Here is a 26,325-nt window from a genome sequence, read left to right as displayed (position 1 = left end):
ATTTTAGGACCCCATGTTATATTCTCCAAAAATATCCTCTAATTTTCCTTTGGAGCACCTACATATGTACCGCTTACGTGTCTGAAGTATGCCTCAGACAGTAGACCATAAATTACAGGAGAAGTGGCGTGGCTTACTGCTGGTATAATCAGATCGCCTGGGTTTGAATCCTTGTGCCCTCACTTGGCAGTTATGGGACCTTGAATACTCAGCCTCAGTTTCTTCACCTGTACCATAGGGAAAAATTGTAACTTTTTAAAAAGGATTACTGCAAGGATCAATCACAATATCCATGTAAAATACTGGAGTGCCTGGCACATAATAGGTGTTCAATCTATAATGGTTATTAGTACAGTTGTCCCTCGGTATCTGTAGAGGATTGGTTCCAGGACCCTGCTTGGATAACAAAATCTAAGGACGCTCAAATTCCTGGTAGAAATGGCATAGTAATTGCACATAACCTATATGTATCCTCCCATATACTTAAATCATTTCTAGTTACTTATATTACTTAATACAACGTAAACGCTATATAAACAGTTGTTATACTGTATTTTATTTTTAAACTATTTTTGGCCAGGCACGGTGGCTCACACATGTAATCCCAGTTCTTTGGGAGGCCGAGGCAGGCCTGAGGTCAGGAGTTCGATAATAGCCTGGCCAACATGGTGAAACCCTATCTCTACTAAAAATACAAAAAAAAAAAAAAAAAAAAAATGAGCTGGGCGTGGTGGCACGCACCTGTAGTCCCAGCTACTTGGGAGGCTGAGACATGAGAATCACTTAAACCTGGGAGGCGGAGGTTGGCAGTGAGCCGAGATTACCCTACTGCACTCCAACCTGGGTGACAGGGCAAGACTCCGTCTCAATAATAAAATATATATATGTATTTATATACACACACATTATTGTGAATTGTTATGTTGTTTTTTTAATTGTTTTTCGGTTTTTCCCAAATATTTTTCATCTTCGTTTGGTTGAATCCATGGATGCAGAAACCGTAAATATGGAAGACCAACTATGTATTATTATTGTTTTAAGATGTTTACATATTGTAGGCAAAAGTCTGTAGGAAATAATATCAGTTTCTTGAATAATTTTAAGAAGTCTCTAAAAAGTTATTGTTATTCAAGTTGGAGCAGGGCTACAAAAATTGTTTTCACTGATAGCTTCCCTGTGGCTTTCCCTCAGTACGTTTCAAAACTGTCAGATATTTCAGGTTAGCCATGCTAATACACAACTTAGTCTCCGTTTCAGAGGTTGTCTTAAAATATTTGAGTTTTTATACAATTCATAAAAGATATTGAAATACTTTAAGATGCATTGAAAAATAATTCACCATTACTTTCTATTTTTTCCATTGGGATTGCTGCATTGAGCATATTTCAAACACAGGGCACTCTAGTTGGGCCTCTTGACAAAGGCATTCTATTTTTATAGACTTCATCTTCTGGAGATAATGGTAACATTTTTTACTCTCTATATTCACTGTCTTCTTAATAATATTTCCACAGGGGAGCTTTTTATACCTGTATCAGGGTATAGTAAAAATGCTGCTCTGTGTAAAAGGATTATGACGATGTATAGATTTTCACTGTCAGACACCTTCCTTTGGGTAAATATTTATGTGAAATGAGGTACTGAATTTAAAACAGTCCCAAAGAAGCTGCATACTCTCCTTGACAACAACAACAAAGAAGTTTGTGTGTGCACAGTTGGTTTGGCAGTGTCTGGCATAGGGAAATAAAGACAAAAATATACTTTGGTCCTGTAATATTTATAGCATTGCCAGTTTAACCGTCGTGCCCTATTTAGGAATATTTTTTGAGTGAGCTTATTTTAATATCCAAGAACACAGTCTTAAGTTGCTGAGTGACGTCCATGCTAGCTGCAGAAGACAACCAAGTACTTGCGTGCTGTTCTGTGAAGGACGAAGAGGGAACTTGCTTTGGTAGAATCTTCCTAAATTCTTGCATACCCCAACAAAGAAGACATTGCTAACAATGAGGTAGCCACTTGGAAATGCTATGTTAGGGTTTATAGGCTTTGGTAAGAAACATTGTCTTTATGAGTTTATAAGTGAGAAAGGCAAGAGATTCCATTTTGTAATTCCTATGGAATTACATATGCCTATCCACATATGGCCGAAACTTGTGTGTGTGGCGCTCCTATTACTAGAGAATGAGCCAGTTCACATAGTGCTCGTATTCTAGGTAACTGCAATGAAGCTAAAATGAATAATTACTTCAACATTTTGTATCTTTCTAAAATGTAGATAATCTTCACTTTAAAAACTAAAAACTAAAAATAATTGCCATCGTATTATAAATCTATTAAAAGTTTATGTAGACCGCCTGACTTCCCTAACAGAGTAACTTGTCATGGTTTAAGGTCCTTAGAGATTCAGTGTTCTCCAACAAACATCACTTTTTGAGCTGTGTTGTATTAAACTGTGTGAATATGTTGGCCTTGGAACTAAGGGGCACTAGAGTGCCACACACAAAGCATTTTAGCCTTTTCTGTCTTTTCTCTCCCTTTTTTTTTTTTTTTTTTGAGATGGAGTCTTGCTCTGTTGCCAGGTTGGAGTGCAGTGGCATGATCTTGGCTCACGGTACCTTCCACCTCTTTGGTTCAAGCAATTCTCCTGCCTCAGCCTCCTGAGTAGCTGGGACTACAGGCATGTGCCACCATGCCTGGCTAATTTTTGTATTTTTATTAGAGACAGGGTTTCACCATGTTGGCCAGGATGGTCTCAATTGCTTGACCTAGTGATTCATCCTTCTGGGCCTCCCAAAGTGCTGGGATTACGGGCGTCAGCCACCGCACCTGGCCGCCTTTTCTCTCTTTTAAGCTCTCAGTGTTGCTGTCAGTGTGTGTGAGCATGCGCTGTTCTAGTTCTGTCTTCCCACCCCTCTAATATTCTATTTCTAAACGCCTGTTGATTAGAAAGCATATTATAATTACTTCTGAAATAAGAGTAAACCATTTTCAACTGATTACTGAAAGAACTGCCTTACAACTTGTGAAAGTATGCAAACTTTTATTTTTTTTTCATTCATTTGACAAATATGTATTGAATACCTGCTATCTGCTTGTTATTGGACTGAGGACATGGTGATGAGAAAACTGGTCCCTGCCATTGAAGGAGACATTCGCATGATGAGATTGGTGCTGTAACTGAGGAGGGACCCCCACCTCTACCTGTGGGTAATTAGGGAAAGCACCCCAAAAGAGGCAATGCTTGGGGCTGAGTCTTCAACAAAGACACTGGACAGGATGGTTTTTCAGATGCCGAAGGACACACTGACAGAGTGAAGCTGGGAGGAAGTGGAGGAATGAGAGCATTCAGGCAATGCTTTTTCGCCTGCCTCTCTCCTGTCGTCTCCATCTCGCTCTGCTTTGAGGACTTCTCTTGTTCCTGTTGATTCACGTTGGTGCTCCTCCGCGTTCTGCCCTGGACTCTCCCCGTGTCATTCAGTTCCCTCTTTCAGGGTCATCGCATAGCTGCCGTTACTGCTCCTTATAAGTGAGTTTAAAATCATTAGGACATAGTTTGTAAATGTTCTACTCCTAATCATCTCTCTTGCCTGCTCCAGAGCAGCACATCCAACTGAGTATTGGACATATTGACTTTCATGTCAAGTTCAACCTTCCCCCTAGATTAGATGCTCTTCCTGGGTTCTTTGTCTCAGTGAAAGACACTACCAGACATACCTAGTCAGGTTTTTGAGCCAGAAACCTTGACTTCTTGCTTTCTCCTCCTCCCTTTCAGTTCATTGGCTCTGCTTAGTTCCTTGTCTTGGACATCTTTCCAGTTTGTCATGTTCTGTTCATTCCCAATCACCAACTTCATTCACTGTCAATGTTTTCCTCCATTGCTTCACTAGTCCACTAACTGGTATCTGTCCAGTTCTTTCCCTACAAGGCAATCAGAAGGATCTTCCTAATAAGACAGATCAAACCTGATCAACCTGAATCAAATATTTACTGACTTCCAATTACCTTCAAGATAAACACTCTAAATGAATCTGCCCTTCCAGTCTCCTACTGCAACTTGCCTATACCAGGCCATTTGTGCATTTTTTATCCCTGGATGAAATTTATTTCCCGTGTATTCACTTTACTGACTCTAACCATTCCTTGGGGAAGCTTTTCTGGCCCCTCTGACTACGATAGGGTCCCCTTTCTGTATGCTTCTTGTCTTAATGATTTTAATTTATAGAGGTGACTGATAACATGGAGAGGCAGAGGCTCAAGTCATTAGGCTTTTTATGACTTACATTTCCCTCTATGAAGACTACATGGGGAAACACCAGTGCCCTTCAGAAAGCAAAAAAGAACAAGGAGAAGACAGAGGCCACTGCCTTTATTGTATTTTCCATGGGAAAGGCAAGGCAATGCAGGCAAAACAGTTTAGGGTTGGTCAGTTTGAATAACTCTGGCAGGCTTTGGAGCACAGGAGCTGGTTGGCTGGGTTTCTAGTACTGTGTTGATTTAGGGCAGGAAATACTGGCTTGGTGTGTGAGAGATAAAGGAAGTGGCTATGGAGATGGACTCACAAATGCTTGGTTTACATAGGAAAGGAATACTGGAAGGCAATTGTTTATCATGTTAGGAATTAAGTAAATCTGGGAGGGACAGTCTTTCCCCAGCCCCTAGACCTTTCTATTCAATCAAAATATCATAAAATACAGAAAATAAAGAAAACATGATTAATAAATGCACTACCCTACCACCTACTGGGGCAAGGTACATATCTCACTATATTGTAACACATGTCTCAAACTTGCTACATTGTTTCTTGAGAGCAGGCATCTGTCTATCTATTGTTCACCAAGGTAACCTCACTGCCCAGCCTGGGGTCTCTGCCAATTGGTATATGCTCAGTAAATACTGATGAAATGAAAGAATGAATGGACAACTTTCTGTCTTGTATATATGGTTTGTGTTCCACCTAGAAAGCACAACATTTTTTTTCCTGAATTCAGATTTTGCTATATCAATTAATTAATGAAATCATATTTCATTTACTTTAAATGTGAGGGTTTTTTTTTCTTTCAAAGTTTAATCTGACTCAGCAGCATAATGTATTAGTTAAAACTCTATGAAAAGAATGACTCATCTGTGTCAGCCAATGGTTCTTTACTAGGGACGGTGTTGCCACAAGGGACATTTGGCAGCATCCAGAGACATTTTGGTTGTCACAACTGGCATCTAGTGGACAGAGGCCAGAGATGCTGCTAAACTTCCTCCGCTACACAGGACAGCTCTCCTAACAACAAAGAATTATCTAATCTAAAATGTCAATTGGCTGGGTGCAGAGGCTCACACCTGTAATCTCAACACTTTGGGAGGCTGAGGTGGGTGGATCACTTGAGGTCAGGAGTTGGAGAGCAGCCTGGCCAACACAGCAAAACCCTGTCTATACTAAAAATACAAAAATTACCTGGGCATGGTGGCATGTGTGAGTAATCTCAGCTACTTGGGAGGCTGAGGCAGGAGAATCGCTTGAATCTGGGAGGCAAAGTTTGTAGTAAACCAAGACTGTGCCACTCCATTCCAGCCTGGTGACAGAGACTCCATCTAAAAAAAAAAAAAAAGTCAATAGTGCTGAGGTTTAAAAAAACCCTTTTTTAAAAGATGATGTTTGATGGGTTTACCGAAAAAGACCTCACACAACCACCTATGTCTCCAGACTCCTCCATGAAGCAAGTACAAGGTAACTTGCTGATAATCTTAGAAGTAAAGACAGCAGCCCTAAGGGGAAGAGTAATTCTCGGAGGAGGACACACAGCAAGCTACAAGAGAGGGTCTCAGTATCTGAGCAAATAATTAAGTGGATTGAGATGTATAATGACAATGCTGAAGTCAGGGTTTAGCACGAGAACCAAAATCATAGGCTTTTTAGCTGACAGTTAAGAGGTATGACTAATTTAATGTAAGTGATGTGGGAGAAGGGAACAATTTATAGAATTTATAGCTTCAAAGTTACTCTCTTTAAAATTTGAGTTTTCTCAAAAACAACTGCCGTTGATCAAAGAGATGCTGTCACATCTTTTTGTAACTGTCTTTATGTGTCATGTTCTTTTGAATATAATCAGTGGTGGTCAACATTGCCCTCTGAGGCAGGAATTTGGTTTTAGGAAAAAACTAAATTATTTGAACCTATATAAGGCAAATAAGGAAAGTCATCCATGTTTCTAATGCCATTTCTTAAAAATTGAGGACAGGCTATAAATTGAGTAAATCTGACTCTAAAGGCAATTCTAAAAGGAGTGTTAGAACTTTCTTATGCTGGGCCAGGTGTGGTGACTCACGCCTGAAATCTCAGCACTTTGGGAGGCCAAGGTGGGAGGATCACAAGGTCATGAGTTCAAAACCAGCCTGGCCAACATGGTGAAACCCTGTCTCTACTAAAAATACAAAAATTAGCTGGGCGTGCTGGCGGGCATCTGTAATGTAATCCCAGCTGCTTGGGAGGCTGAGGCAGGAGAATCATATGAACCTAGGAGGTGGAGGTTGCAGTGATCTGAGATCTCACCATTGCACTCCAGCCTGGGCAACAGGGTGAGATTCTGTCTCAAAAAAAAAAAAAAACAAAAAACAAAAAACAACTGTCTTATACCAAATCAACATCATTGTGCTGTGGCCTCTCAATGTGACTGTTTTCAGGAGAAACACTCATATTGAGGCGTGAATGTTAGCAAAACATTACTTGACAGTCATGTTTCTTTCAGTGCTACACACATATGTGTTTGTGTACAACCAAATTTCTGTTAAAATACTTAGTAAAGATATTATTGTGCTTTTTATATGTTAAAGTATAATTTCTAAGCTGTGATACTACCCTTCAAAAATCTGGGAATTTCTAGATTAGGCATGAATTTTATCCTTAAGGTCTTTTCTTTGATGTCAGCTTTACTTTGGCCACATAGGATTAATCTAAGATGGCTTTGTAATGTCACATCAAGTGCACATTAAGTGTGCTTGAGATAGATTAGTGTTATAAAAGGAGAATTAATACAATAATGCTACCAGTCTACTCCTAGGAGACTATCAATTCATTGCCGTCTGCCTGGAACTGTCCTGGTGCTAAAACTGAAAGTCATATTTCTTGGGAAACTCTTTAGTCCTGGGCAAATCAAGTTACCCCATCCCCAGTTTCTTAGCTAACTCCTTAATTATTTTTGGAATATCTACAGTGAAAACAAAGCAAGCCTCCACCAAAATAAATAAAAGAAATGGACATATCCATATTGGGAGTAGCAGAACAACTTGAGTCAAACAGCAACCTATATCAGCCAAAACTAAGTTAAGCCACTCACTGACTGTTACACTGATTCAAACTAGAGTTATGTATGGCGATGGTTCAGTCCGTGTTTCACCAACTAATAATAACAACAAAAAAACTAATAATAACATAACTTTTAAAACTTCAATCCATCATGCTTAGAGTGTTTGTTTCAGTTCTCTTAGGAGAAATATTTTGACAATTAATGTCTTTGCACAAGGAAATAATTGCCTTATGTAGTTTTTCAATGGCTTTGTATGATGTATCCAACAATTTTATACAATGCCTGAAAAATACCCAGTGGTGGAGTTTAGCTGAAAGTTAACAATTCAAATACACCATCCATCAGGGGCTAGTGTTATACAGATAGGAGAGAGGATGGTGTAGTGTTTAAATGCTGGAGTCAGGATCTGTGTTGACATCCTGTCTTACTACTGACTTGTGCATGACCTTGGACTAGTTGTTGGCCTCTCTGAACCTCAGCTCCTTAATAAAACTTGCAACATGCATGATTACGGTATTTATCTTCTGGCGTTGCTGTTTATTAAATGGTAATGAAGTATAGTACTTAATCCTGTGCCAAGCATAAACACTCAATAAATGTGAGCCATTAGTATTTGTACCTACCAAAAGATTCTAGAACGGTATTTTCTGACAATATTTCAGAATCATGTTGTCTTTTTAACTTACTTCTTAACCACTAGTATTCTTTGCAGAGGATCATGTTTTTAAAAATATGCAAAGGACACAAAGAATTCTGATACAAGATGTATAACTATATCAGTCTAATTGCCAAAGATCAATAGAATATTACTTTAAAAAAAAGTTGGCAGAAAAAAATTGTTCATGACATATGACCCTTTGCAGATGCCCCAAATCAGAATGAGTTAAAGAAAAAAAGCACACCTAACTATATCTTAGGCGGGTGACACTGAAACATATCTTACTTTGGGCAAGAAAGTGAGATGTATTTTTTATGTCTATGAAGATAAAAATGCTGGAAACCAAGACATGACATCCCAGGATAATTGATATGCATGTTTCAAAAATCAAGATGATTTGCCCAGAATTGTCCTATATATTTATTTTCTAAAGTTTCATAACACAACATACCTACCTCAAAACTAGGGTACTACATACATGTAGTCAAAAGAACCAACAATTTGGTCCTCAAAAGTTTTTCTCATAGCTGCCTTGATGGCAGATATTTGACTAAATAACACTTTCTTTAACACTATTAGGAAAATACCTGGAAAAAGCAAGATGATATAACTGTAGGACATTGTGGATCAAGGAATGTTGGCGTCACACGATCATCTAACCAGAGGCAGATTGAAAGAAAAGAAATAGGGAGGAGGACTTTTATCTAAGAAGTTCCTCACATAAAATAATGTAAGTAGGTCCAGATGCCACAACCTGAAAAATATGTATCCTACTGTAGTGTATATGGTTTTATTTTCTGTGTGAGACATGACTTTAAATTTTACGAAGAAAGGTCAAGACATCAGTCAAAACCATCACTATTGCCAAAATGAGGGCTCAAGATGTACTGTTTTGTGACCTCCTGTGCTATTTTAAATACGGCTGGCTGATGATTAGGAAAGGTCAGTGATGTTCTTGCTTTTTGTGTAACCCAGTTTTAGAAATCTGTCACCCAAAAAAGAATGGAACAACTCGAAGGATTCCACAGTCCGGCGATCAGACCTTGGTCAGCCTCTGCTTTCCTCTGACAACCCTACACATCGTTCGCTCATTCTCTGCTGTATTCTAAATATAACATGGAAGCAATAACTGATGATCCCTTTTATGTCCTTTACTTTTTAGAACTGGTGTTGATTAATATTGTTAGAGATTGTAAAGTCCTAAAAAGTTACAGTAAAGTACTCTAGTCTCCTTATGATTTCACTCTAACATTTCAAATCCAAGATAAAATAATTTAGCATGTCCTCTTTTCTAAATGTCTTATATAAAGTGCTTGAGAGAAGGCTTTGAGTGTTGTAAGAGTGAAATTAATAAAGGCTTCTTCCCTGTAGAAATTGGTGTCGATAAAAGAAATATATTTAGGCTTGGACTTTTGGGGCAAACCCTTGGAGTTGACCAGTTGTTTCACTGAACTGATTAGTTGTGTTGCTTTCAGGAAGTCACAGTTGCTTTTATGTGACTTTGTGAAGTCACAGCTAAAATTTTTGAGCCAAATTCTCTTCCTAATCTGTTGTATCAAAATGAATGTTTCATTGGTGTTTTATGTTTTTCAAGAGATTACATCGTTGCTTGGCTTTAAGTCAGTTGAGTTCATCTCAAAGCGTATAGAATTTTGTGACCTTCAGAATTTCTCATGATACACTTCTCTGTCATCTCTGTACTATCTCTTTTACAGCCCGATAGGGAAATGGTTTACATCAGGCACAATGTATATTTGAACAACAGTTCATGAGCAGAGTTACATTACCTTTTATGGGCAGTGAAACACATAATGTGGCACAGCCTTTCCCTTCAGCTCCATAGCAAATGGGATACAGCACTTTGTTTTTATGCCTGGATTCCCATACAATATTATTTTCTAAGTATGTTCATGTCAACAGCCTGAGCCTTACTTAAAGCAGCATTTCCTCTTGAAGTGCAGAGGAGGAGAATGACCTTCAGTTCCAGTCCTCTTAAGTTTGATTAAAGCCACCTGCAATAAGTTTATTGCCTTGAACTCTGCTGTTTATCCTCTGTCATCTTCAGCCCTCTTCCTCTCCCTGTTGCGACAGAATTGGTATATATTAATAAAATCTGGCCCAGGAGAGGTAATCATCACACTTCTGCTTTAGAATCAATTCTCTTCTTAAAAGGCCATTTTGAACCATACGTAAAATTAAATCAACAATGAGAACAACTTAAGAAAATGGGGCAGTTTAATTCTGACATATGCTTTCACAGCACTGTGTGTGTGTCTATGTAATATGTGTATGTATACATATGATAAATTATAAATAATATATGTCTACATATAAGCTTTTAGGGCAATGTAGCTCAAAATTGACATGATTTAAATAATAATGAGTAGACTGGATACAATTATCAGTATTGTCCAAATGACTCTCATTGCTTAATGCCACCTTAATTTTGGGGATCTGATTAATGTTTGATATTTCCAGGAAAGCAGAAAGAATATTAAATGTCCATAATGATCCAAAAGGAAACTTCTTTGGTTAGTTAATCCTGTAAGCAAAAGAAAAAAAAAAAAACACTTATTTTCCTTCTCTATAATTTTTGTTAACTAGAGGTTTAAAATGTTTGGTGTTGCACTCTGATTTCACATTTCCAATAGTGGTTTTTAAAAGTTGAAAATGTTAAATTAGTTGATTGCACTAATAAGATCTGGGTTGTTAACATTTTGGTTCACAGGAACAGAATGAAGAACCAATTAACCAAGTATAGGATACAAATCAGCAGTAGGACTAAAATTTCCATTTTCTTAAGGAAGAAAAGAAGCAGATGCTCAAGAATCATGTTTTTACCGCAGGGTTTCTCACACTTTGGTACACACTAGAACTGCCGGGTGAAGGGGCTTATCATGCTACACATCATTGCCCCCACCCTGCATTTCAGATTCATCAGGTCCGGGCGAAGGTCCAATAATTTACATTTTTGATACTACGGGCCAGCCCACTTTGAGAACTACGGTTTGACCCAAACTGGCCCTCCCAGGATCAGATTGCAAACTGAAGGCTCTGGTCAGTATGGTTAACCCCAGGTAACATGGGGTAACATCTGCCAACTGCAAAATGGAAAGGGGATCATTCTCCTTCCAACACCATTGTCCTGGAATTACTATCTTTGCTCACTTTCTCTTTTTATTCCAGAAATACTTTCTGCATAACCATTTTCTGAGTCTACATGGGGAATCCGTGTAAATATACAAGTTTTCATTATAGTGTGAAAGAATTGCTGCCTATCAATTTACATTACTTAATCAAGGGAAATTACAAATCCAGCACTTCATTTTATTTGGTGTCGTTGTTTTATGTTGCTGTAAAGGAATACCTGAGGCTGGGTAATGTATAAAGAAAAGAGGCTTATTTGGCTCATAGTTCTGCAGGTTGTACAAGAAGTGTGGCACCAGCATTTGCTTCTGGTGAGGACCTCAGGAAGCTTTCAAACACGGTGGAAGGGGAAGGGGAGCAGGCATCAATTGCAAGAAAGAAAGAGAGAAGAAAGGGGTGTCAGACTCTTTAAAATAACCAGCTCTCACGTGAACTAATAGAGCAAGAACTGACTCATGACTGTGGGGAGGGCACCAAGTCATTCACAAGTGATTCGTTCCCATGATCCAGACACCTCCCACTAGGCCCCACCTCCAACTGGGGATTAAATTTCAATATGAGTTTTGGAGGGGACAAATACCCCAATGATATCACTCAGTTAACTTTTCATGGGCTTAAAGCATTAAGTGTGCAGTTAGAGTTGCTCCTCTGTGCTCAGTAGTGGAGGATCTTTCTTGATCTAACCCACTGGAGGATTTTAGAATAAGAATGCCTAGGGTCTCCTTGCAGACAAATAAAAATCTCTGAGTAGGGCCTTGGAATTTAAAAGCTTTCCAGGTGGTTCTAATGTGTAGCCAAGAACCACTGGCAAACCAAAGATGCTTTGTCAATGGGGGTGATATGTCCCCCCAAGAGCATGAAAGTTGATGCCGGTGTGGTGAAAAAATTGTAGCAATGATAATGGTTCATGGACCTCTAAAGGGCCACAGTAGATAAACAGGGATATGGCAGATCTGAAGCATTCATATTTCATGGTGGGGTAGGGGCAGGAGATTATTAGAAAAACAAATGTCTAACAAGACTCCCTAGGAAGTAATAATGAAAAAAATGTTGGAAAACACTACCCTAACCCTATGAAGTTGCTGCTTCGGTTTTCGGTATTCCAACTTCCTTCCAAAATGCAAATCTAGTTTAATGCTCTTGCAGGTATTGGTAGAGAAAAATAACATCGTTCAACTTTGTTTCAACCAGGTGTGGTGACTCACGCCTATAATCCCAGCACTTTGGGAAGCCCAGATAAGCAGATCACTTGAGGTCAGGAGTTCCAGACCAGCCTGATCAACATGGTGAAACCCCGTCTCTACTAAAAAAAAAAAAAAAAAATACCAAAATTAGCTGGGTGTGGTGGGACATGCCTATAATCCTAGCTACTCAGGAGACTGAGGCAGGAGAGTCACTTGAACCCAGGAGGTGGAGGTTGCAGTGAGCCAAGATCAAGCCACTTCACTCCAGCCTGGATGACAGAGCGAGACTCCATCTCAAAAAATAAATAAAATAAAATAAAATAAATTATATTACATGTTGATCACTGAACTAGGGGCTTCTACACATGTTATCAAGTCGATCCTCATTACCCTGTACCTTTTCTTCAGAATACAAATACAATTTTAGTTACTTTTACGTGATTCTTGTTTCAACTCAATTTTCAAAATAATTTATAATGAAAGTTACTATCTTTATGAAGCTTACAAAAAATTCCATTTGAAGCTATAAGGCCACCAGGTAGCTTTAAATTGCTTTCACTTTAAATAATTATCAGGTATGTTTAGCCAAGTTTGAAAAAGATGACATTCTGTTAAAAGAAATTACAATAGAAAACAACTGTTACATTCCATTCTCAATAATACTATTTTTCTAAAGAATTTTAGAAAACCATCATCTCATTAATTTGTAATAAAACAGTTTTAGCATATAACAGCTGTAAAAAGGAGAGTATATTAAAATACCAATGGTTGTGCATAATCTTTTGCAAGGATATAGTTTTGTTTTAAAATGTATCTGGGATGTTATTTTGTTCAGTTATAGCAAGGCCAACAGATCAGGAGATGACTGCCATTGAAAAGATAGTTTGCTACTCACAGTTCCCAAGGATGGGGTCACACGTAACAACGCAGGGAAACACCAGGGTCAGTCAGAAGCAGAAGCAGAGAGGGAAAGGCATGGGCAAGAGCCTGTACTGTGGTTTCTACAAGGAGAAACGGGCCAGGCAAGGTGACTAGCTAAGCAGGTTTAGGATTTGATAATTTGAATAATTTGGCAGGTTCTGGGTTATATATACCAGTTGTCTGGTACCTGGTGCTAGCGTGGCTAGGACAGAGGAATATTAATTCTTGGAGTGTCAGAGCCAGATAGAGGAGGCAGTGGGAGTGTGGACTCAGGATTGGTTGGTTTACTTAAAAGGTGTGCTCACAGGCAAGTGTACTACCTCTAGGAATTAGATAAGCCTTGGAAGGTCAGTCTCTCCTTCATTAGTGAGGTCCCACATGCCAGAGCATAAGAATATAGAAAATAATATTGTTAAAACAGTGTTGTATAGTTAATACAAGGTTAAGTCTCAGAAATTCAGATCCATAAACTTGATTGGTTGTGAAAAAGGAGAAAGCTATCCAAATGTCATGAAAAAATACAACCAGGCACAATGAAGTCTGGTCCATTTCTACACAATCAAGTGTAAAGTTACTAAAGCCTTCATGCCATGGTATACATACATCAAGAGAAATCACCTATCCTAAAAGGTGAAACTTATTGGCAGGGCATGGTGGAGAGGTGGAGGCAGGATTTTATTGACATTGTGGTCTTAGTATTTACATCTCCCATCTTTCTGTGTGCTTGGTCTATACAGACACAGTGTATAACTGATGGGAGTGTAGATACTTTCTATGACCACAGATTGTGCTGCTAAAAATACCACAACTCTGGAGGCTACGAAGTCCAAGATCAAGGTGACAGCAGGTATCTGTCTGGGGAGGGCCCATTCTCTGCTTCCAAGATGCTACCTTGTTGCTGTGTCCTCTGGAGGGGGAGAATACTGTGTCCTCATATGGGATGGAAAGGGAGAACTGGTCCTCTCCAGCCCTTACATAGAGTCACTAATCCCACTCATGAGAGCTCTGTCCTCATGACTTAGTCACTCCCTAAACGGCCTACCTCTTAATTACAATCACACTGGCAATTAAGTTTAGACACATGCATTTTGGAGGACATTCAGACCATAGCACCAGACGATGCCAGTACGTGAATAAACAGCAAGTTTGTTGGGACCCAAGGGCAAAAATCTATAGTTTCAAAAAGTATGAAGAGTTTATTATTGTTGTAGTTGTTATTTTTACTGCTCAACAAAATGAATACAGCATTGTATCCTAAAACAAAAAATCTAAATTTTATAGTAAAATAGGCCATGGCTGAAAATTTTTTTTTTTTTTTGAGATGGAGTTTCGCTCTTGTTACCCAGGCTGGAGTGCAATGGTGCGATCTCGGCTCACCGCAACCTCCGCCTCCTGGGTTCAGGCACTTCTCCTGCCTCAGCCTCCTGAGTAGCTGGGATTACAGACACACGCCACCATGCCCAGCTGATTTTTTGTATTTTTAGTAGAGACGGGGTTTCACCATGTTGACCAGGATGGTCTTGATCTCTTGACCTCGTGATCCACCCGCCTCGGCCTCCCAAAGTGCTGGGATTACAGGCGTGAGCCACCGCGCCTGGCTCATGGCTGAAAATTTAATCCAGTATTTAGTACTAGCATGTTACCTTCCTAAACTTGAATTTTTTCATAATAAATTCATGTTGTAATATCACTCTTGAGACTAGAAACAAATTGAAAAACATAGGAAGCAGATGAAGATTAAAATATAAACCTAAAAAAAAAAAACTAAAGCTGAATTTGAGATGTGGCCAAGACGTGTAACCACAATGAACTTCTTAATATTTCATCCCAGAATTAAATTTCTTCCCCCAGTCTCAGGCAAAGGAGAAAGCCCAGTCTTCTAAATATAGCTGGGAACGCATCCCACTTAAGGGGTCTTAAAAGGAACTGACCTGAGCTAGGCTTTCTCAGTCCTTTCTCTTAGTCTCAACAATCAGGCAAGGCAATTATCCGCGATCTTGAAGAGTGAGTGAAGGGTGACGAGAGAAGTGCAAGTCCCCAACCTTCCAGCTCTGGAATAATTAGAAGCAGCGACTGGAAATCCCCTTACACTACTTTGAAGATTATTGTGATGATTGATTACGGACTGTATATGCAATCTGTCTAGCCACAGCAATAGGCATTTTCAGTGGAAAGAGATGGTTAAATTCATCAAGACTTCATTTACCACATATGTATTCTTCCTTCTTCTGATAATGAAATTTCTTTTTAAATTTTTTCCATATCTAAGAGCAAACTTTTAATTTATGAGAAAAAAGGATGTCCTGTATGAATTCAAGTTACTTGTAATTATGTATTGTGAGTTAACTCTAATTAATTTTACATACGATTCTCAAATTTCATTCTAGTAAGACAGGTAAAATTGGTAAAAATACCAGAAATAATATAATATCAAACTCTAAACATGATTATTAAATTTTACTATTTCAATTGTTATTGTTGGTATTTTAGTTGATCACATTGGATGGTAGTAGGTACTTCATCTTTCGAGATAGAACAGTTTAGCACATTTGTTCAAAAATGAGGCTTTTCTGTCTCAGCAATGATACTAATATATGTTATTTATTAAGAGCTTTATGCAACAGACAGTGTGCCAGTGCTTTACAAAACTTTATTTCTAATAGTATAACAACCCTGGAAGGAATTATTATGGTACCAATGTTCTAAAGGAGAAAACTGAAGGTCAGAGAGAGTAATTTTTAAAAAATTATATAGAATCAGAGTGGTAGAGTCAGGATTCTAAACCAGAATTCTGCAAATTCTTTCCTTTAAATATGCCTTTCTGCCTTCCTGTGGGAGAATTTAATGTGAAAAGAAAGAAAACAAGGTTGTAGTTCCATTAGTGTAACTAACAGAAGTGACCTTGGAACTTCGCTTGATTGCAGTATATAAGGGACAGGAAGACAACCCTTTCTTAAAGGCTTGATATGAGTTGAAACACATCTTCAGCTAAATTGTTTAGTAGATTTACCTAAACTATGTTGAGAGCTTAGAGAACAATAAAGTTTTCCTGCATTGCTTCTAATTTGATGCTTTTAATGAGCACACCATTGTTTTCATGGTTTCATGATACCCTGAACTTCTCCCTTCATAGTCTCCGTCGCAATTGTAAATTATTTACGGAAGTTTGTGTCTGATTTTAACCCCTGAGCAGGGCAGTGATGACTTTCTTATCACTCTATCCCCCACTCCCCAGTGCAGGGGATAGGATAGGTGCTCATTACATATCCACTGACTATTTGAATGAGTTAATGACTGAAGGCGTAGGATTCTCAGAGATGAGTGGCAGAGGTATTATCAACTTCAGGCAAGAAAAGGAGAGAGTCTGCAGTACTCAACTTTTCTCGAACGCTTTTTTTTTTTTATATAATCAAAAATTACTTAGAATTGCACACACTATGAGGCTTTCAACACTTTGTACCATATGGAAATTTCTGTTATATTTTCATACTTTGCATGTATAACTGCAAAATCACAATGCTTATTTTAGATTCCTAGGAATTAATGTAGATTCCCAAGGATCACCAGTGTGAAGCTCATAAGACCATAAAATCAGGCATTGATGAGCTCCAGGGAGCATAAACGGTATTGATCTCTCTTGGTTCTCTCCAGTGAACTCCTCTCGAACAAACTGGACCTTCTGAGCTTGGTGCGGAATGGATCAGAATGCAAAAAAAGTGGAGCAAAATCCATGTGATGTACTTTCTCTTCCTCTGCTCCAGAAGGCCATGATTCCTGCAGGTCCTTGACTATCTCCACCCTTTTGATATTTAGCACATGTCTGTCTCTGGGACTGCTCTCTCCTCAAGTTTTACACCTGACTTCTCCGTGGTACTGGCAACTGCTTATCTCTTCTTCACATATATGTTTCATGATACAGTACGGTTATTATATTACGAAGCTATACTTTCATTTCAGTTTTTTAAAAGATTTAAATATATGGGTTTTCATGTAATATTTTGTAGTCTGTGTATCTTTAAAACAAAAATTCACTTAAAACACTGACAATTTGCCTACAAATGTGCCTTTAATATCTCCATTATTTAAGAGTGCTTTTTCTTTTTTTTTCTTTTTTCTCTCTTCCATTTTTTTCCTAACTCTGGAAAGATTATCCATGGGAAAAGTCCTAGAGCCTGCTTCCAAACTACACACAAATGTAATGCAAAGCCCTCTTTCATATAGGCTCAGCATTGCCATCTAGGGACGATGTAGGTCTCAAGTGTGAAAAGATGTTCAACCAAAAATGGGCATTTCTGTTTTAGGCAAAGTCTTGACTGAAAATAAGTCTGCTGCCCATGCTGGAGCCACTCTAGGCATAATTCAGGCATAAAACTGAGCCACAGGGAGAAAAAATGCTTATTTGTATGCTTGAAACAGATGATATTTTTATATTCTCCAAACTGACTGGTTAGTTGATCAACTATCCTTCTGTATATATAGATTTATCTGAAAAACCGTTGTCTAATATGGCTTTATCTTTCTCTCTTTCTGTCTATATAGCTCTATACAGGGGAGTCTATGAAGGAGAATAGCTAGCGTTTACAAAGTTCTCTATGTTCCAACACTGTTCTAAGCACTTTACATACATTAACTCATTTAATCCTCAAAGTAAGTAGATGAGAGAGGCATAATATTATCCCCATTTTTATAAATTAGGAAATTGAGGCATAGTAAAATACATTGCCCAAGTCCAGACAGGTAGTAAGTAATGACTTGCACCAGACAGTCTGACTCCAGATTCCACGCTTTTTTTTTTTTTTTTTTTTTGAGACAGCCTCACTCTGTCATAGAGGCTGGAGGGCAGTGGTGCAATGTCAGCTCACGGCAACCTCTGCCTCCTGGGTTGAAGTGATTCTCCTGCCTCAGCCTCCCAAGTAGCTGGGATTACCACCATGCTTGGCTAACTTTTGTTATTTTTAGTAGAGATGGGGTTTTGTCATGTTGGCCAAGCTGGTCTCAAACTCCTGGCCTTAAGTGATCCACTTGCCTGGGCCTCCCAAAGTGCTGAGATTACAGGCCTGAGCCACTGTACCCAGCCAGATTCAGATTCCATGCCTTTTAGCCACATACCAAACTGCTTCTAGCCTCAGAGAAAGTGAAACATAATGGGAAATCTAAATAGAAACAATAATTCAGCAATATGAAATGTCCTACAATATTATGAACTTAGATGACACATGGCCTCTGAGACAGCAATAGCTGCAGATATCGAGTATACATTTCCCCTGCCTGTTTTACTGTGGACTGGGGCAATTTGGGAAGCTTCTTAGAAAGAAAAGTACGGAAAAGTACTGAACTGGGCCTTCTAAATTGGCAGAATTGGATGAAAGAAGTAGAGGATAGAAGGCATTCTCAGCAGGAAGAAAGGTTTGAGCCGAAATGTACAAAGCATTATTGTAGGGGATAGTGGGAAAACCAGTTTGCCCAGAGCAACAGTCTCAAGTAGAGAAAAGTAGATATATTTAGAAAAGTTGCTTAAATCCAGATGTTACAATGATGTGACTCTCAGGCAAAGAATGTAGACTTCATTTCATAGACAAAGCAGAGTTATCTTAAGAGGTCAAGAAAAAGAGTGGGAAAGTGAAAAAAATGTTTGGGAGAATATTAATCTGGCAACCAAGTGCAAGAGAAATAAAGGGTGGCAAAAAGGAAGCAGAGTCTTACCTGGAAATTGGTGCATTTTTCATGATAAGGGGCTAGAATTTAATACATATGTGTTGAATAAATAAAAAGGAAGGCATCATTCCTAAAAATATTGCTTAGAGGTTGTCTGAATGGTTATGGAAACCTGAGGGGAAACATCAAAGATTATTTCAAAAATTTTAAGCCTGGGTAACAGTAAGATGGAATCTAAATAAAAAGTAGATACAAACTGGAAATGAGAAGAGAGATTGGGGTTTTGAAGATGCTGATTTAGAAGTAATCATCATAAATAAGGACTGATTTTAAAGAGAAACTGAGGGGCTGATATAATCTTAGATAATGTCCTTGTGTGAAGAGTATACAGAAAAGTCTGCAGAAGAAACAGGAAGGACACTAAAACTAGAGTCTGTGGGGAACTGGGATAGCATAAGCTTCATGAGTGTCAACGAAGGAAATGGTTTCAAGGTAAAACTATTGCAGTCAAAGTTCCAAAAGCTGCAGGGAAAAAAGGAGAATGAGAACATAGAAAAAGATAATTGAATCTGCAAACTCAAATTACATAGCATATACATAAGTAGTCATAACTTTACTCATTTAACTGTAATTATTTTTATTTTATCAAAATCAGAATCATTTCCTATTGGGTAAATCAATTATTTCTTATTCTTAGCCAGCCAATCAATCAGGAATTCTTATCAAGCAGTCACTATATTCAGAATACAAGAGGAAGAAAGCTTGGTAGGAGTGGGGGAGGTAAGTGTAACACACAGTAAAATAAAATGGTCTCTGAACAGTAGAGCTTGGGTGACTTTCACTCTGATACCCTTTTCTTTAGGTACATGGAGAATAGAGGCAAAAGGTGACATGTTGGCTGAATGTGGTGGCTCATGCTTGTAATCCCAGCACTTTGGAAGGCCAAGATGGCCAGATCACTTAAGGTCAGGAGTTCGAGACCAGCCTGGCCAACATCGTGAAACTTCATCTCTACTAAAAATACAAAAATTAGCCAGGTGTAGTGACAAGTGCCTATAATCTCAGCTACTTGGGAGACTGAGGCAGGAGAATCACTTGAACCCAGGAGGCAGAGGTTGCAGTGAGCCAAGATTGTACCACTGCACTCCAGCCTGGTGACAGAGTGAGACTCCATCTAAAAAAAAAAAAAAATGACATGCTGATAAGAAGCTGTGGACTTGCATTATAAATCCCAAGGGTGCACTGGCAAATCTGATTCATATAATGGATCTTTGAAACTTGGGTCTTTGTTTGTAAAAGCCATTCCCCACAAATACAGGAGGTTCCTCCCAAAGGAAGTTCTCTATGATCTTCCGTCGCAGGGACCTACTGAATACTTCTGATTTGCAAGAGCTCGTGAGGATTAGTTAAGAGAAGAGGTAAGCTAAGTTCTGTTAACACACCCACCCATGCAACTGGGGGCTATGCTGCACATCTCACTGGTCTTTGGCCAGTATGACTAGTGTGTAAGAGTGTGTGCTTCAGAATCAGATGTGGATATAGTCTCCCTCCCCCTCCATTTACCAGAATTGTGATTTGGAGAGTCACATAACCTCTCCAGACTTTTTTTTTTTTAATCTATAAAAGTGGAAGTAATAACCATAAATAAAAGATTATTGTTAAATGCTCTGTTCATGGGACCCACTAAATACATGGTAGCTACTCTAATTATTATTTTGGAGTCGAAAGAATGGTGACTGTCTTAGCTGATTATGGGGCCTTAAACAGTGTCACAAGGTCTCCATCCTGATGCCTCTTACTATGTAATAAAATGACTTACGTCTTCAAACTTCTGCAAAGCTCTTCCATCTTCACTAATACCTGTTATCCTCACAACAAACCTGTAAATGACTTGGCATGTCTGTTAGTACTCCTGTCTTGCAGATGGAGAGAGAGGGCCTTAGAGAGAGGCAAGGACTTGTTTCAGTCACAACATGAGAAGCTCACAGAGCCTGAACTAGAACCCATGGCTGCTCACTCCTGTCAGAGCTCAATGGGAAAAGTCAAGAATATGCAGCTACTTTTCTTGCCAACCCCCACCCTGCACCTCCACTGATGTGGAGAACACAGTGCTGAGATGAGCTAATTCTCTAGACACATAAAAGAGCTGCTTGTTGAACTTTCGACTTTTTGGCAAGTTGTGCTCATTTCTTAGCCTCAGCAATGCCTTGACACTTCTGCTTTAACTTTTTATGTTTCAAGGCATTTTACTCTTAGCATTTTTGAATAGCGGGCATTGTTTTCATCCTTCTCACATCTCAAAAAAATATGTGTTTTATGCTCCCATTAGTCCATCCACATACTTACTTATGTCAGAATATTGGTTGGGATACCTGCAGTGCATGTACATTGTGGGCGGGGTGATTTAGCCGGAGGAAGTGCAGATGGAACTTAATCTCAAATATTTTGAGACATGTAATATTACTTTAAGTTCTCTCATTTCACATATGAAACATGCTTTTCTTCACCTTTGTACACCAAGTTAATTAATTGAATAGTCCATGACTTAAGAAATATCATACTTGCTTGGGAGGCTTAAGGACCTAGACAAGCAGGTCTTGGTCTTAAGTTTTTGTGTTTACCCCTTGGATCCTCGTGGTGGGTAGGTGTGAGAGTGGGTAATGGAGGAGAGGGACTCGAAAGCACAAGACTACAAGCGCCAAATGCATTTCCAGTGGATGGGATGACGGTCTTGAGTAACTCTGCCTTACAACGTGTCCACAGTTGTGTGAGCAGAGGGAAACTCTGGAAAATTCTTTGCACCTCCTCCTATAGTCTTCAACCATCTCAGGAAACAGACTGCTTTGGTCATCATGTTCCTTCTAGGAGCAAGGAGAGTTGGTTAGAAGACATTTTCCTCCGATTTCTCTCCCTAGAGATTTTGAGGGTTAAGTCCTATGGTGCCCTTCTAGCCACAAGGAACCACTTCTGATTTTTTGGTGGGGAGGGAGGAAAGACCAATGTTTCTGCATTCTGGGTCCATAAATCCAATTTTACTTTGATTGAAACTGTGTTTCTCTAAGGTATCAATGTTTTCATTGTAAGACAAATGACATTTTGACCCTACATGGTATATTTCTATTCAAAGGATTTTAGGATCTGTTTATTCATCAATTAGTAAGGCAACATGTATTGACTGCAAAGTTATTGGCAACACTGAATCTATTATTTTTACGGAAAGACCATGAACTTATTTTCCCCAAGAGTGACGTATATTAATTGTATCAAGATATATTCCCAGTTACCATATCAGGACATCAAAGGAAAGCAGTTGCCTCAAATCATTACTCCCCACCTCTTTTACTTCGCTGACCAATCACAGAGGTTTGCATCCTAAATTTAACTTTGAACGTTTGCTGCCAGTTCCAATGCTAAATAGATTTCAAATGTTCCCCCTTTGTAGGCTTGAGAATGAAGAATTAAGAGTGATGGTTACCATTATAGTAAAAACTTGGCACAAAATAAAAAAGGGCTTTTTTGTTCTCTCTCACTTTTTCCAGGTGCTCACCTAAAGCCATAAATGTGTGGGTGATTAATCTTGAGTTTTTCCAACAATCCTAAGTGAGTTAAATGACACGAACAATGTGCTTTTTAAAAAGATCCCTGTAAACATTTATTTCAATTCAAGAAACCTAGGAGATTCAAAAGAAACATGACCTAGAGGCTGTCTCTCCCTGGTCACCTGTGACCACTGCATTGCCTGGCCATACTTTCCTCATTCATTCCCCCTCTATCACCTTTTTTTTCACTTAGCCCAGCACAAAGCTATCTATCAACTTCTGTCAACTTTCACTTAGCCCAACACAAAGCTCTCTATCAACTTCTCTCTGCTGGCATCTCCGAGGCTCTATCCTTTATCTTTTCTACCCATACTCTCTCCCTAGGTGTAGTACATTGTGGCCCACAAAAGGATTTATTCATGTCCTAATACCTGGAACCTGTGAGTGTTATCTTCTTTGGGAAAGAGGGCTTTGCAGATGTAATTAATTAAGGAACTTGAGCTGGAGATTCAAGTGGATTCTGTTTTTATAAGAGACACATAGGAAAGATATGATAGAAGAGGAGGAGCCAGTGTGACCACAGAGGTGGAGCTTGGAGTGATGTGGCCACAAGTCAAGGACTGCTGTCAGCCACCAGAAGTGGGAAGAAATAAGTCAGTTTCCCTCTAGTCTCAGCCCAGCTGACACCTTGATTTTGGATTTCTGGACTCCAGAACTGTGAATGAAAAAATTTCTGTTGTTTTTAGCTGCTAGTTTATAGTCATTTGTTATTTTCCATCCTGGTGGAAAATAAACAGATCTAAAAGATATTCAACATTATTCGCCATTAGAGAAATGCAAATTAAAATAATGACAATATCATTATATACATATCAGAATTGCTGAAGTAAAAAATAGCGACAACACCAAATACTGGTAAGAATATGGAGAAACTAGATCATATTCCAGGCAATGTAAAATTATAAAATGAATGCAAAATTGTCAAATTTACCTAATATTCACCTTAATCCTGCCACAGGAAACTATTAGGTAAATTTATCTAATCTTTCATCTTCAAATTCCATCTCTAGGAGACTCATTAATTTAAATCTCCAATCCTGACTTCTCAGAACGCCATACTGAGACATCTAACTGCCTACTGGACATCTCCACTTGCGTATCTAATAGGTATCACAACTTAATATGGCTAAGATAATTCTTTTATTTCTAATCCCTATGCTCACAAATCTCCTTGCAAGTTATCCCCATCAGTAAATGACATTAACATCTCAGGCTTAGGGATTAGGCGCAAGTACTTCATGGCTCCAGTAGAGAGCCTAAGCAGCATGCTTGGTTCTTTTCTTCCTCATACCACCCTGCACCTAATTCCTAGATGAATCCTCTTGGCTACACCTTAGTTCACCATCTCTGATTTGGGCTGTTATAGTTGCCTTTTAATTGCCTCCCTGCCTTCACTCTTATCTTTCTCCACAGAAGCTAGCATAAAATTCAGATCTTATCACTCTATGCCTAAGATGTTCTAATAGCTTCCTATCACCCCTAATAATATCCAAATTTCTTATCTTTGCCTACAATGGTGGTTCTCAACTAGGGGCTATTTTACCCCCTAGGGACATGTGGCAATGTCTTCTGAAGACAATTTTGTTCGTCCCTACTAGGGAGAACCTACTGACATCTAGTGAGTAGAGCCCAGGAATGCTGATGAACTGTCTTATACTGCACAGAATATTCCCCTACAACAGAGAATGAGATGTCACTAGTGCTGAAGATGAGAAACCCCAGCTTGGGACCACACATGAGCCGAGCTCTGCCTTGTTCTGCTGCCTCATCTCCTGCTTTTTCCTTCATTCACCACTAACCAGACACGCTGGCTTTTATTTCATTCTTCAGATGTGCTAAACTTGCCCGCCTCTCAGAGCCTCATGCTCTCCCTTTGGGCTGAAACGTACTTTTCCTAAATCTTTGCATCCCTCTGTCTTCATTACTCAGGTGTCAGTTCAAATAGTATCTCCTAAGAGAGGCATTGTCCAATTACCTTTACTAGAGCAGTCTCTACCATCCTACCCCTGTGGCTCTAACACATTTGTTTATTTTTACCTCCTATATAGCTCTTATTGGTAATTGAATGTATCTTATTTTTTGTGTGTTTATTGTTAGCATTTTCTCTCTAAATTCGTAAAGCTCTCTAAGGTCTTTCATGTTCACTGCTGCCTGCCTGCATCTAGACTACTACCTGGCCCAGAGTAAGTGTTCAATAAATATCTGTCAAATCACTGACACACAAATGTAAAACAATGGAAGATAACTAAGTATTCCTAAAATGTTTGGTGCCAGGAGTGATGCAGTGTATCACCAAGAAGACAGGGTGTTTTTTTTTTTTTTTTTTTTTTTTTTTCTAGCCCTTGTCAATTTCCAGTATAGAGCTCTTTAGTGGGTGTTACCTCCGTTTAAATCTTGACTCTACTGAGAAAATGAGGTTTTGGAATGTTCAGCCCATCTTGTTGGTTGGAAAGGTGAAATTTTTATCTTTGAACTTACTGCTCTGAAGACACCCATACAGAGCAATCACCCTGTGATCCCTTTCGTTCCCTTTCATCAGGCAGTAAATGGTTGGTAACTGATTGTTCATGTGGTTAGGCTTTGAAGCATCTGCACAGCAGCAATGGATGAATCCCTGAGAGCAGATGAGCTCTCTGAGGGACTGCTTTTTGAAGAGGAGCTGTCAAAGGAAATAGAGAAAAATGATTAGAAAAATAATAGGAAAATAAAATGAAAATTAAGTCTCCGAAGCCCCAAATCATGGAGTGACAGAAAATAACCAATTTATAAAGGAAGTCTTGTTAATGCATCTTTGACATATTATGTTTTTTTACTAGGGGCAGATGTGTCTTTCATTACTCAGCGAATAGCTAAAAATGTTCCTGCAAAGCAAAATATAAACTTGGTGACAACAGGTACCTACAGAGAAGGCGAAGTTGGGAGTGCCTGGAATGATATAATCATAATTAAAGTATTCGGTTCTTACTTTCTAAAGACATTAACTCTGCTAGGACATTTTCCTAATTATAAAGGGTTTTAGAATAGTCCTAAAATCCCTAATTTTTCTAGTATTTTTTATTAGGAGAACTTTATTTTTAATAGCTCCAAAGTGTTAGGAATAGAGATCATTTTTGTTCCCGTTCATCCTGTGTTGAGTGATTTAGAAATCAGCTAGGTAGACTGGCAAAATCAAGAACTGGGAAAAGCTTCCATCTGCCCAAATCTGATCCAGTCCTGTTTCCATGTTTGGAAATGGTTCCTTGAGCTGTCCACATTTTGTTGGCAGGTCATATTTTTGGAGAATGACAGGTGCTTTTCTCCTTACCACCCGTTAGCCATAATCCTGGCCTTGGGGAATACCAGCTGCCTATAATGTTCAGAATCTGAGGGCAAGTAAGCTGAAGACAAGGTTGGATTGTGGGTGCAGCCATGATAGAAGAACTATACTGCAGCCACACATTAAGCTTGCCTGGTGGTAGTATATTTTGTCCCATAATATAAAGGGAGAAGGGAAGGAGAGATTGTTTTTCAAAATAATATAGAGAATAAGAGTTAAGCAGACCTGAGAGTGAACTCAATTTGTGTTACATTTTATTTTAAGAAAAAAGCACTTCTATAATACCTTTAATGAGAGCAAAGTTTTGTGCCCAAAGTCAGATACTTTCCATAGTGCATCCAAGGCAAATGTCTATCCTATTAGATCATTACAGTGAGGATACAGACTAGTAGTCTCTGTCCTACTGAAATGTGTTTTCATCTGGGGAAAATAAACTTTAATCGTATTTGTAATTTCAACGGTGGGTTAATTTAATTTAACGGCATATTCATATGGGCCACCAGAAGAAATCATTTTACCTGACTTACTGATCTGTATTGTTAGTAACTAA

At 38.8% G+C, this 26,325-nt stretch overlaps 1 protein-coding gene and 1 long non-coding RNA gene across 6 annotated transcripts in view; one reads left to right on the top strand and one right to left on the bottom strand.

Moving 5' to 3' along the window:
* SYNPO2 (synaptopodin 2) overlaps window positions 1-26,325 on the top strand; it is a 160,454-nt gene that overhangs the window by 41,800 nt on the left and 92,329 nt on the right. The gene's annotated exons all lie outside the window — the stretch shown is intronic.
* Window positions 11,382-26,325, bottom strand: part of LOC116560893 — a 50,252-nt gene continuing 35,308 nt past the window's right edge. Inside the window, exons 2-4 of one of the 3 annotated variants that reach the window (XR_004273193.1) lie at window positions 24,938-25,118; window positions 13,180-13,285; window positions 11,382-11,419 (exon numbers count right to left, since the gene is read on the bottom strand). This is a non-coding gene — a long non-coding RNA (uncharacterized LOC116560893). Of the gene's footprint in view, window positions 11,420-12,735; window positions 13,286-23,390; window positions 25,119-26,325 lie in introns of those variants that run through there. The other 2 variants (XR_004273192.1, XR_004273191.1) reach the window with 2 other exon arrangements.

Source organism: Sapajus apella, unplaced genomic scaffold (assembly GCF_009761245.1).
Source record: "Sapajus apella isolate SASKATOON/1434 unplaced genomic scaffold, GSC_monkey_1.0 scaffold27, whole genome shotgun sequence".
Taxonomy (NCBI): domain Eukaryota; kingdom Metazoa; phylum Chordata; class Mammalia; order Primates; family Cebidae; genus Sapajus; species Sapajus apella.
Note: the sequence above shows the minus strand (reverse complement) of the source record. Positions and strands in the feature narration are given on the sequence as shown.